We start from the raw sequence: 13178 nt of genomic DNA on the forward strand, positions 1-13178 counted from the left end.
AACATAAATTAACTCAGATTTAAAATTTTCCTTATTTGTAACCATTACAATTCTCCTTCATGAGTGAGAGAGGAAAAAGAGCTATTTTTAGCATGCATACCATTGTGTATGGAGGTGTTTTGTGCATGCAAATAACATCTGTCCACTCTATCAAGGTGGATCATCAATTGGCATGAAGTGTAGTGGTCTTGGCCTATGAGTTACATGGCTAGTGGCTACGGGAAGCTATGTTATTAACCCTAGACCACCATCTTATACCAGAGGAACAGAGTAGAGTTGCTCAACACCGATATATGACTGCTGTTTTCTGTTAGGAAAACAGAGCAAGCACATGTCTCTTCAGTGGTGGGTGTTGTGACCTTTTTGGGAATACCAGAAAGACATGTAGAGATAGCATTAAAGCTCCTTATTAGGAAGATTTTGTTCTGAACTGATTTCTACATGCACATATTTCCAGAACACTGGGCTCCTAGCTCAACATTCTTCTGAGTGGAATTGGATATGTTTAGTGACCAGCATAATGGCCTAAACTCTAATCTTTATTTTTTGCTTTTGCAGCAGCACACCAGAGATTTTATAGATCTGCCTGATTATTAGAGTTGCATGATTCTGCTTCCTCATTAATAACTTTTTAGATTATGCATTGCTTATAAAATATGTTTCTTAGAAGATGAATTAGCTTTTGTATATTTACCTTTCAAAAAATAAACATGCTCAGATGGAGATTTTTCCTGGGACAAAATCTTCTTTAGAGAACATACTTCAAAGAATTACCACAGTAAGCCCCTCTAGAAAGAAACATTGGCTTGAGTCCCTACTTAGAAGCCCTGACTTTTGTATTAGGAATGCAACCAATTCTAATTTTTGTTTGCTGATTCAAGGTTAAGGAAAATCTTCTACAGTCCCATCTTACTGTCAACCCCTTTAAATCTGGAAAAAGGGAAAAATTGTACTGAAATGAATTCTATAAAGTGAAGTTAGGAGTGGGCAAGGAGGAAAAGAAGGGAGTCTCCTTTCCCATGTGACACTCTCATTTAGCTTGTGGAGGGGCCCTGAGAGTCAAGGCAGCGTGATGCTGATTGAGTTGACACATTCAGTCTCTTATATACTGAATTCACATTTAAAAACATTAGAAGTGCCAAGCAAAAAATAAAAATAAAAAAAATCAATGATTGACAGTCTTACAGGACTAGTTGATGCAATGACTAAATCACCAATTTGCCTCATTTCTGGAAGAAATCCAGCACCTGACAACTAGATTTTTTTCTGGAAGTTGAATTGGTAAAAGTAGGTCAGTCCCCTTGGACTTTGCTGCCTTTTCTAGGAGGGGAACTTGGTCTGACATAGCACAATTGGTCTCACACGTTCCCTGAGGTCCGTGAGATGTGGAAGAGGGTGTCAATGCTGTTGGTCGGTGCTTGCTCATTTTGGGATAAAGAGGCCTGGTCAGTCAGTCTCTGCATGTGGCAACATTCTTGAATAAATATTTTATATCTGAACAAGGAGAGTCCTTGGTGAAACAATAAAGTAGGTGGATTTTATCTTCAGTGACCCTCCGCCCTTCCTCTCTGTGCAACCTGAGCACCTTTTACTAATTCCCTCCCTAGCTATGCAGTGTCGGTGGCTTTTGAGACCCTTAGACCAAAAGCCCTGGCTTCCTCGCTGCAGGACTCCTTAGGCCTGCTCTGCAGTGCGTCAGACTCTAAGCCTTTCTCGTTTCCTCAGTCTTCCTCCAAAGTCTACCTGGCTTAGTTCCAATCCCGTAAATGTTTATTTTTATGCAAGAATGAATGGCTGCTACACATTGGATATTCTATAATTCCTGTTAATGCATTAAATTGCTTATATTTTTAATCTCTCTTGGAGAGTACAATGCCAATCCAGTTAAAAAGGTAGAAAATCAAAACATTTAGACAGATGAGTGGGGAAGGCCTTTACAGGCCATTTAATTCGCATTCTTTCAATAACTGCCTACTCCATAAATACCTAGAACTCAGTGTGTGGATATGTTTATGTTTTTTTAAAAAATTTTCTTCAAGACATTTTAAAGCAACTAAAATTTAAACAATTTGGGAGTTATCAAAATAAACAATAAAGAAAACAATAATACCTTTACATGTATTCCAGATAAGTCTTTAGGACTAGAAGAGTCTCAGAGGCTGCACAGGTTTTGTCTATTCAGTTTAGTCGACTTTAAGATATAATGTAGTCTTATTGTTTTACCTAAAAAGCCAGGGAACAGAGATACAGGGAAAAAAATATTTATAAGGTCACAGAGATTGGTTACTGGCAGAATGGGAACCAGAACACAATTTTAATATAAATGATATAATCCATTTTATTTCAATAATGATCAGCAGCTTTAAATATTTATTATAAACATTAGGGTGAGTCCTGTTATAAAGATAGTTTTTTTTAACACTATCCTCTCTCATTCTTTTTCATAAACTGCATCTCTAATTTCCTTTGAAATCTAATTCAAATTCACCTTCCTGTAAGAAAAATGTGATCTTTTACTACAAACTTACTTGACATTTCATCAGCCTTTCATTAAGTATTTTTAGTGTGTTTATGTTTAGCATGAATTTATTTATTTGAAAAGAAAGTTACTGTGTCTAGTTTGTCTTATTTCCGCATAAATAAGCATTTTCCTTTTTTACTTCCTAGCACCCAATGGATGCTCTGAAAGGCTGGTGCCAAAATACTTTTGATTTGTCTCCTTTGCTCACTCTCCTTCCTCTACCTTCTTTCTTCTGGGCCAGCCGGAGACTGAAAGCAGAAGCTGTAGTGATGATTAAGCCAGGCATTCTCACGGCTGGTTGCAACTGAATGCAACTTCATTTGGTCCTCTGGAAGGCACAGCCTTAGAAAGGCTGGTACCTTTTTACTTATAGTACATTCAAAGCTGAAAAAAAAATCTGTAAATAAATAGTCTGGAGGTATGAAAAGATGGTTGAAAGGGGGGAAAAAAGAACAAGATTTTTAAAGGCATGTAGAAAACAGTGTTCAATTTAGGTCAACCTCCTGTCCCTGCTTTTTATATCCACACTGTGAGTTCAGAAAAATGAGCTCCTGATTTAATTGTACTGTGGGCGTGCGCTTACGTAGCTCTGTGTTCAGAGATTTGCTAAATTTTTGCACATCAGATGATCCCTATAATTCCCTGAAAGAACCCAGGCTTCCTGGAAAATCTCAAACTTGCTCCTTGGGAGTTTATTTCTCCCGGGTGCAATCTGATTTGCCACGATATTTATAGTGGATGTTTTGATTCCGTGCTGGTGCCTTAGGCTCACAGTGCATTTTTCTAGATGGTGTTGTCATGAAATGTGACTTGCAAAGCTATTTAAAGGCTAACGCAGGCTTTAAAAAAATTCTTGTAGGCAGGAATCAAGACTGAAGGCTGCACTATTTCTTAATAACTCTCTCTACTCCTCCTTGCCTCTGCTAGACCTTGAGCAGGAGTTTGATGCGTAAGAATTAATAGAAGAAAACATCAGAACCAATAAGATATAGCATCTCATTCCCCTATCACTAGTTGAGAGTATAGATTTTAGTTCCTTTCTCAGAGTTACCAGACGTGAAAGCCAGTCTGATTTAAAGGATTGCACTATTTTTGGGTGCTCATCACTGAGGAGCCTCATTTCCCCACTTCTGAGATTAAACAGGGTGCAGATATGCTCCGCAGCAAAGAAGATTCTCTGTTTCTTTCCTTCTGTTCCTTGGGGTGAAGGTATAAAGACAGAAACTTGGTCTAATAATGCTCAGAAATTATGCTATGAAAGATAATCAGTATTAACAAGATAACTTGTTTTTCTTTCTTTCCATTTTTTTCTTCTTTTTTCGGTAGATGTTCTTTTATGAAGAATTTGACTGACCTAAACTTACTCCTGCAATGGCCAGTAAATATCATGCACCAGGTTTTCAGGACAAAGGCAGGAATAGTGGTCAATGCAGACTTGAGAATCCTCCAGGATGGAGCCTGGGCATTGTGGGAAAGTCAAAGGGGTTGAAAATACAGATGTGGAATCAGAAGGGAGCTACGAAGAGGAAGGGCAGCCCGAGAAGGAGGGACTGTAAGATGCTCAGCCAAGATAGACTCTAAACCAGTGATTTTCAACAGGGGCATTTTTGCTCCACTTTTATTTGGCAATGGGTGACATTTGGCCACTTCTGGAGTCATCTATGGTTGCTACAGGGTGGGGTTAGGTGATCCTGGTGAACAGCTAGTAAAGCCAGGGATGCTGCTAACCACCCCATGGTGTACATACAGGATAGCACCCATACGGAGATTCATGGAGCCCAGAATATCAAGAATGTTGGGGCTTAGAAACCCTCTCTAAACAAAGTGAGCAGAAACTAGATGGGAAACCTTATGTTTTGCAGTGCCCTCTCTACATGTATGCACAATCAGCTAACAATAGATTGCTTTCCTTTTGGTAATGGACTGTACCTACAAGCCCTCCAAAACATTGTGCAGATAGCTGAGGTTTTACATTAGCTCCCCCACCCTGGCCCACCCATTCTTACCTGACTGAGACTCTATGTGTAGACATAATTATATATATATTTTCATGGCATGTTAAATTTCTTTAATCTTCTTATGTTAAATCTTCAATAGGTCTACTTCTCACCCTTTACCTATCTCATCAGCAGATATATATATATATATATAACAGAACACTCCTTAAATTACTGATTTATTCATTTCTTCAACAAATTTATTGAGTGACCACTGTGTATAAGGTGTTATGGTGGATTGTTCAAGTATATCAATACATTGGTAAACAAAACAAAACTACAAGCTTACATTCTAGCAAGGAAGACAGGCAATAAACAATAAGCATCATAGATAAATAATAGATGTAATATGTTAGAAAGTTAAAAGGAGAAAAAGAAGCAAAGTGAGGCAGCGAAGGTGGAGTGGGGGTGCGCAGCGTTAGCCAGTGTAGGGAGGGAAGACCTCAGGGACAGTGACACCTGGAGCAGAGGTGAAGCGGGGAGGAAAGGGTCACGTGCATTCTTGTTTTCCTCCCAAATGCTAACCTTTGGCAAAAGGAGCTCCAGCTTCAGTGATGAGTCCAGGGATCCTGAGTGCACCCAGCAAGTTTTCTTTCAGGGAAGCCTGCATCCAGGAGCACGTTTTTAAAACAGACTTGCCAGTTCAATCTGTGTGCTGGTTCACTGGTCTTAAGTTGAATATGTAGGTCATCTGGAGGCGCAGGGGTTGCGTTATGGCTCGAAAATTTCTTGAGGCCTCTGTGGTGTTGCTGAAAGTGAATGAAGGTGGATTTCCAAAAAACATGGTTATTTGGCCAGCACAGTATCTGCGGCAGCTCTTGCTCTACAGATGTAAATAGCGCTCCTCGTCAGGTTGAGCCATGCAGCCTTCATTCATTCACTCACGCCAGAGAGATTTCCAGATACCTGCAAAAGTCAGAGCACTGTGTACAAAGGCATGGAAGGCAGATCCCTGAAGCTCAGTCACGTCCGGAAGATGCAGACATGGGTCACATTTCTTCCTAGAGTGTAGTTACACGTAATCAAGATAGAAATCAAATATCAGAAAAATATAAGCATACCTCGTTTTATTACGCTTCACTTTATTATGCTTATCAGATACTGCATTTTTTACAAATTGAAGGTTTGTGGCAACTCTGTGGCAAGCAAGTCTATTGGCACTATTCTTCCAACAGGTTCAGATGATAGCATTTTTTAGCAATAAAGTATTTTTAAATTAAGGTATATATATTGTGTTTTTCAGACATAATGCTACTATTGTACATTTAATAGACTACAAAATAGTGTAAACATAACTTAAATAACATTTTTACTGATTTTTTTTTAGAGAGAGGAAGGAGAGAGAGGGGGAGAAACATCGATGGGGAAGAGAAACATCAGTCAGTTGCCTCCCACAAGTGCCCTAACCTGGGATTGAACCTACAGCCTGGGTATGTGCCCTGACCGGGAATTGAACCTGTGACCCTCCAGCACACAGGATGACACTCCAACCAACTGAGCCACACCAGCCAAGGCTAAAAATAACATTATATGCACTGGGAAACCAAAAAATTTGTGTGACTTGCTTCGCTGCGATGTCTCTTTATTGCTGTGATCTGGAACTGAACCCGCAACATCTCCAGGGTATGTCTGTACAGGGGACCAAGAAAAAGTCACAGCCAAAGGCTCTGAGGAGGCTCCATGGAGCAGATGGCATCTGAACAAATCTTAATGGATGTGTATGGTTGAAATAGGCAGAAAGGGGAGATGGGGAGGGCATTTTCCGAATTAGAAAGAGGAAGAACAAAGCAGTAGAGATGGGAGACTGCCCAAAAGTGTTTTGGAAGCTGTAGGTTAAGCGTATATTCTGTGATCACAAGCAGATTTTAGGAGAGGAATGGCTTAAAGCTGTTAAGAGCCAGATGTGTTCAGACCATAGAACCTGGGACAACAAAGTTCTCTCATCATTTTCTCAGTTCTGAAATGTGGGCTAGTATATCAGCAAGGTCATGGCACGATTTAGGGAGAGCTAGATTTTCTTCATACTATTTTGCTAATGTATACTTAAAATTTTCACTTGAAGATCCTTGTATAATTGAAAGACTTCACGGGTCTGAAATCGCCATCCTGAGACCCTTGTGCTGATGTGACACTAACCCAAATCATGAAGTCTGCGTTTCAGCGAACTCTCCCCATGTGGAAGCCTTCCCCTCAGATTCCTCAGTGCATTACCAATATCATCGCTGTTCTATCCTGCAGCTGTGGCCTATCTTTTCCTGGTTAGCATTTGCAATGACTACTTAAAGAGAAAATTATGTATTAACTCAAAAGGCCAATAACTGGGGTTCAATAAAGCAATTGCTTGAAACTTTAGTAGATTTTAAACCTAATTTTGGAACTGTAGTATTCATACTCTATATGAAACAAAATATATGCTCAAAATCCAATGATCCAATGATATCCATTACCCTGCCTTTCCCATAACTATAAGTAAGCCTTTTGGGAAGTCATGTATACCATAATAGTTATAATCTTCAGAATTGCATTATTTAATTAGCGTGAATATTTATTGATCCTTTATTAAAGGTTCCAGGAACTTTTCTCGTTTTTTAAGCATTGCTACCTTATTTATTTCTGGCAGCTGCTATGTGAGCTAGGGATTATTATTGTGATCATTTTACAGATGGAGAAATAGGTTCAGAGAGGCTAAGTAGCCTGCCTATGGTCTAGTAAAGCAAAGGATGCAGATATTTGAAGATCTGTTTTTTGGAAAAGAAACTTTGGAAGAATGGGACCCACTTGCTCACTCTGTGATGCTAGCAAAGAAATGATCTTCCTGCATCTCTACTTACAAAGTGAAATGCTACACCTTGCAGAGAGGTAGCTTCCTCATTTTAAACAAAAACTTTGCTTCTTATGCTGGTTGATGTTCTTCAGTGTACACAGGGTGACATTTAAGTCTACCTTGGGGTGTGATGGATGACAGAAAAATTTTTAAAGATTTCGATTTAAGGAGGAGAAAAACAAGAAGCCAAATTAGGTTTCCTGACATACAGACCTATCAGCACTTACTCCACAGTCTCTCTTTTTATAGCACTGACCATATTGGGTTTTAATTTTTCAGTTTACCTCTCCTGACACTTCCCTCTCCTCTCCAGTAGCTGAGCTTCTTAAGGATAGAGACTGTCTTACTTAGTTTAGTGTCACCAGACTCCACATGGTCCAAACAGTATCTAGGAAGTAATAAATATTCAATACACACCTCAAGAATTGGTGGCTGACTTAACTGATTATGTATAGTACCTTTAAAAAAACAAAACAGATTTCCTAGGCCCAAATTTCCAACAGTTTAGCAAATAGTAATTAGAAAATTCCACATTTTCCCTAGAGTCACAAATAGAGATCTGTTAACTCATCTCGACTTGTTGTGCCATGCTGACCTGTGTTAATATTAGGCAAGTTATGTGTGCTTAATAGTAAGAGCACCTTAAAACAAGTTTTTAAAGATTTTTCTAAGGGTAGGTGGAAGTATGGGGTTTTTAAAAATTGGCATCATTACTTAAAAACTTTCATTTTTGTAATCTTTACTTGGGTTGACTTTGTAGTAAGTTTGTATTTAATTAAGTGCTGTATTGAAAATAAGATGGACATTTTCCCTCAGAGAGCAAATTTACTGAAGGATGATAAGCTTCTACTTCATCTTTTCCCTTAAGGTATTTTTATTCACCCCTGTTTCTAGCCAAACATTTATTAATCATTAGGAAGAAAATTTTTAATGTGCAATAGCCTTGTTACTTTTCCTTTCTAAGCAACCATTTGAACTAAATTTATTGAGGAAAGTGGATGCAGATATTAAGCCAGATAGCAGAGAACAATGAGGAACATTTGCACAGCCCAGCTATGCTATGCTGTTCCTTGCTCTGCTTTGCTGTTTTTGACTCTGACCTTTCCCTTCGGTACCAAGGTCTTGTTGGACCAGGACGTATGTGATTAACTTGTTTGGAATAGACGGTCCCAGTACATGGTCTTCTATTGAAAATTATGTACCAATATTTACATGGTGATGATTTTAAAGTTGTGATGTTGCTTGAATCCTTTCCTAAATTAAAAGGGCCCATTAACAAATAACTCATTAGTGAGGAATGGAGTAAACAGCAGTGGCACACAGTGTTCTTGGATAGCGTGAAATTGCCAGTCTAGTGCCCCCAGTTGTCTCAGTGGCAGCTGGGCTTTCAGATCCATAAAAGTGGATAATAGCATTGTGTGCAGTCTTGACAGACAAAAACTATGTATTTCATTTCTCTTTTTTTTTGAAGAAAAATTTCTTTTGCTTTCACATTAATCACAAACTTATTTCTAAATGATAATTTAAGCAATTCTTCAAATGTCCTGGAATAATTATTTTAGAAGTCTTAGGTCACAACATATCCCTGTTCAGGATGACGGCATAGTTTTGATGGAATACAAGCAAATGGTCCCTTGTTTTAGGTGACAGCTTTACTGCAAAATTAGGGCCGAATATACAGAGATCTTACAGAAATTTGACTTTGTTTGTAGTCTTCCACTGTTTTTGTTTTGTCCAACCAATTTGCATTTCAAGGGAAACTCAACTGAATAAAGCATTTTAGGTAAGTTTTGTTTGATCATGTTTACATTTTTACTTCTAATGAGCCACAGATTCTTAAGTCAGCCAACTCATACTAATACAGCAGAAAGACAACACACCTTAACGCAGTCAGCTTTTTCTGTTCTAGGGGATTATGTTTTTAAATAGTCTACATTGTTTTTTGTTGAACAAGCCTATCTTCCTTAGTTGTGCAGTTTTTGAAAACAGTTCTGATTTCCTGAGAGCGCCTTGGGAGTCTGGAGCAGAGCTGCGGGAGACAGGAGACCAAGACCCCCTGCCTCTCCTCCTCCCAGGCAGCACTGGCTCTTCCTTCTCTGTCATTCCACTTCCTACTCTCTCCTGTCCCTATTTCTGAATTTTCGGTGACCTCTAGGCTTTGAACAGACTTATTGGTTTTCTCTCCATATATTTTTATTTCACATGTCACCTGTAAAAGCCACAGTCCTCAATGTCTGCTTTGGGAAATCACAACCATCCTTCAAGGCCCCACTGGAAAACCATCTTCTATTTGAACCCTTTCCCCAAAACATAGCTGGAAGTCTTTTTCTTCCCAGGGGATCTTTTGTAGTGTTATTGTTGGTACTGTTTTTATCACAGCCATTCTCTCTTCCTTAATGCTAGTATAATCTCCCCTGCTAGCCTGTGAGCCCCTGGAAGGTGGAAATTGTGTCCTTGTTTACTTTAGAGTGTGCAGGTCAGTCCTTGATACAAAATAGAAGACTATTTTTTGAGTGCATGAATATAGTATTTTAGGGAATATGCACTCATATTAGCAAATTGCATCCCCTCAGCCTGCCTCTCTTTCAGCTCATATTGTAGAGATGATAGACCCAGACAGAGGTGGAAATTCTGGGCTCTTTGTCTCCTCTGTCTGAGTTCAGCTGGCTGGAGATGTGCCAACAAAGGCCCTGATGAAGGAAGCAACACCCAGGACGTGAGACAAGAAAACACAGACAGTTAGTTTTGATCTCCGTAATGTGTCGTTTATTGGTTTCAGTGCCCATCTCAGAAATGAAATATTTATTTTCCTATTCTCCATTTAACTCCTGGTACTTAAAAAATGTGTTTATGTAAGAACAGAACAGAAAAGATACTGCTCCTTTTATTTTTTATGAAAATTTGACTGCATTAGAGAGATATTGTCATTTGATTTCACAGAGGAATAAAAATCTTAATTATGTTTAGACTGTGAAATGTCCTCAAGCAAACTTTTCCTATAACCTCATTAAATATAACTTCTTTAAGTTCTACACTCTAATTTAACTAACCCAAGGCAATGTACTCATGTAACTACAAAAGTTTAAGACATTCAGAAAAAGAGTAATAAAAAATATTAAAAACCCAAGCAAGTCATCCAAAGTAGCAAGTAATAAACTCAAAACTACTGCTGTCAAAAATGTAATTGTAGGCATTAATCTAGGCGAAAATGCGCAGGATGGGTGCCATGTCTCAGATCCTTTTTCATGCTAGAGTCTACACACACTGGGTGTGTAGTGTGGGATATGCAATGACTTTGCATAGGAACTCTCATAGCATCCTTGTGCTGAACTCTGGGGAGAGCCATTTTCAACAAGTCTTGAAAATGTACCTCATGCTGAAGGTAGGATAGAGACCATTATAACCAGGAAGAGAAATTCAGGTGACACAAGGCAAGCTCAGGATTATAAAGCAGGAACGCAGAGTGCAGTAGTGTGTGTTTGAGGCAGCCAACCTTTGCAGAGATTCATTAAATCAAATGCACCTACAGGACTTAGAGCTAGTATGTTAGCAGACGCAATAACAAAGGGCCCTGATAAAAGAAAGCAACATCTAAGACACGAGACAAGAAAACCTGGGACATGCAGAGGAGAAGCTTTGAAAACATGAAAAAGAAGATGACTAGACCGAAATGGAGACAAGCACAAGAGCTGCAACCAAGGGTTTTCCCTGTTTCTTTTGGAGAATAAAGTGAAGCGTGAGAACCTGAGTTTGTATCTTTGTAGAATTTGTGTAGATTCAGACCTGAGGTAATTCTAGTTCTTTTTGCAGTGTATGGATTTGCTCTTTTCCAGCAATCCTTAGTTGTACCCTTAAAATCGCAGTACAGAGAATCACCGTAGGCATGAAACTTCCTGACAATTTGAATCAAGATCTTTGTGAGTGGGCAGAACCAGGGGCAGCAGATTCACAAATGTAATTTATCTTACAATTAAAATGTACAATAAAAATACAATTTCTTTATTATATCCATAACTAATTGGCCTTCCTCCAAAATCCCTATTTACTAATTAGCAAGAAAAAGATTTAAATGTCCTCTGTGGTTTAAAGCTTAATTGGCTCTAGTAATTTAAATAGTCCATTTAGAAAATAGTCTGTCTTTCTTGGATAAAAATGCTCAGTTGTTCAGTAGCTTTCTTCTCTCTCTGCTTTGTTTCCTAAGGTGGATGGAGACTTATGTGGTCTTGTGGAGATGAGGAAGATCAGGGTCCTCAAATTAGATGATCCTTGTTGAACTGATGTTGCTTGCCTGCTAATGCACAGCTGATAACGCACAGCTCAAGCTTGTGGCCAGTGCAACCTCATTTTGGTTGGGATCCTACAGCCTTGGAGATGCAGCTGGCTTGACATCACCTGGGCCCTTGTTGGAACTATAGTATTCTCTCAGGTCTGGTGGGAAATCACATTTGGCCTTGACTTTGTGATAAGTCTGCTGACAAGCACCTCCCATTCCCTTCAGCCCAGACTCTAACAAATTCTACATGAGTCATGTGGGCTGCAAGGGTAATTCAGGAAGGGTTAATTCTCAAGCCCTTCTACCTGCACTTGTCTCCACTTTCCTAGAAATTTGATGTGGCCACATGCCAAATAGATGTTGAAACAGGTTAGTTCTCACCTGAATTGTTACAGGAAGTGGGGACAATAGCCTGTTCCTGACCTGTTTACCTTCAAGGATATGAAGCTGTTTTTTCTACCTGGGACACATCCCCCAAAGGGGAGTATCAGGATCCCCACCAGGCCACTTAACTGTCCCACTTTCCCTCGCTTTCTTCTTCCACCATCACTGGGACTGAAAGGTGAGTATCTTCCCTTTACTTCTCTTATATCTTATTTTCCCTCTTGATTCTAGCCAAGACTTAGTGGAAAACACCATTATCTTCTCTATACTTTAGAAAATTTATGGGACTCACTCCTCTTGGACTGGTGACTGATTTGTCAAAGATGGTTGGAATTAAATTATTTAGAAAATCATCTCTCATCACAGTAGCTGGATCTTGCTGCTTAATCCTAGTCTGAACATCAAAATTTGCCCTTCCTCTTTGCATTTCTAATCACTAGCCACATCTTTTTTCCCACCCAACAATGAAAACCAACTTTAGGCAATGTACTTAGAAAGACAAAGTAGAAAATGTGCTAATTTAAAAAATATTACATTTATTACACAGCACTGCACCCCTCTCCTCAAGTTTCATATAAAGTTACTTCCATAAACTTATTTCAGTCTGAGTGTGCCTCAGGTTACATTACAACAGCACTGGGTACCACTCAGGCAGATCTGGTAGTTCCTAGAGACAGGCATGCAGTTCATGTTAAAACCAAATTTCTTTGGAAAAATCCTGTGGCCTAACATCCTCTATCATAGAACAAAACAAATAAACACAAGAACAAAAAACTGTGTGTGTTTTTAATTTTTAAATTATTTCATTAAAAGGTTTTTAGTTGTTTTTTACCTGATTATTGAAAAAAGAATGCGGATATCATCTTACCTTTATACTCTGAGAACTGTGTAAGAAATAAAAACAGTTTCATGATACCACACTTATAACATATTAGCTTATACTGCTAAAACTTAAATTGTTTCCCCATAACATTAGTCAATTATCTTTACCTTTATCCTGGTATCTTTCACAAATTTGATACTTGCATGTCATTTACTCCTAAGGAAACCATAGGAGAGTGATCAGAGCACATTGACTAATACAGAAAATCATTGTAATTTTGAGTGAAAAAGAAGTTTGGCTTATCTTTCTGTATGCAACTCAGAACATGATCAAAACTTCTTTACTTTTAAGCAATC

This window comes from Miniopterus schreibersii (genome assembly GCF_964146895.1).
Source record: "Miniopterus schreibersii genome assembly, chromosome: 1".
Taxonomy (NCBI): domain Eukaryota; kingdom Metazoa; phylum Chordata; class Mammalia; order Chiroptera; family Miniopteridae; genus Miniopterus; species Miniopterus schreibersii.